Raw genomic sequence first — 825 nt, 5'->3', positions numbered from 1 at the left:
TTATTGGTTTATTAGATTTAAGTATGTTTTTTGTTTCCTACCAAAGAGTAAATTGTCATTATTGTACTAGCTATCTTCTGTAACATAACCACACAAACAATGAACTGGAGAGTACTGAATCACTGATCCTAAAGGAAATAAAAGGTTAGGTTCCTGTAAGCCTCTGTTGACAAGAATTTTTATCATTTCAATTAATACATAACCTTGCTTCCTTGGGATTTTCTGATAAGGGCCTTATTTAATACATCTATATCTATATAGACAGTAAGATAGATATAAATGTATAGCTATTGATAGACACACATAGAGGTAGAAATAAATTATTAATACACAGATAGACAGATGACTCATTAGCATTGAATCCTCTGACAACAGCTATGTAACTCATGCCTACAAGACGCTTATCTAAACAAAATTACATGACAGCAAGGGAAATTAAGTATTAAATGACATGCGAAGTGGATGGTAAATCAAAAGTCTTGTGTGTTTGTATGTCCTTGCATGTAGGGAGAAAACTAGCACATTTAACACTTGAAAAAATTCCATTATTTCATAGATTTTAAAATTTACTTGACAGAAATGATCTGTCTACATTGATTCAAATAACAGGGTATACCAAAAATGATCATGTTGGAAATATAAATTCAAATGAGAAAGCAGTCTTTGGTTGAAAAGAGAAAATATTGAGAGAAAGTTGTGTGAAATTACATTTAAGTTGAGGAAGAACTACATTAAGAGATAAAGACAAAGTGCAAAAATAATGACAAGGTACACTGAGTAAAGTATATTAATAGAATTTATCTTTATCTTTTTTATACTTATCTG

The sequence above is a fragment of the Propithecus coquereli genome, unplaced genomic scaffold (genome assembly GCF_000956105.1).
Source record: "Propithecus coquereli isolate 6110/MARCELLA unplaced genomic scaffold, Pcoq_1.0 Scaffold426, whole genome shotgun sequence".
Taxonomy (NCBI): domain Eukaryota; kingdom Metazoa; phylum Chordata; class Mammalia; order Primates; family Indriidae; genus Propithecus; species Propithecus coquereli.
This window is presented reverse-complemented; position numbering follows the sequence as displayed.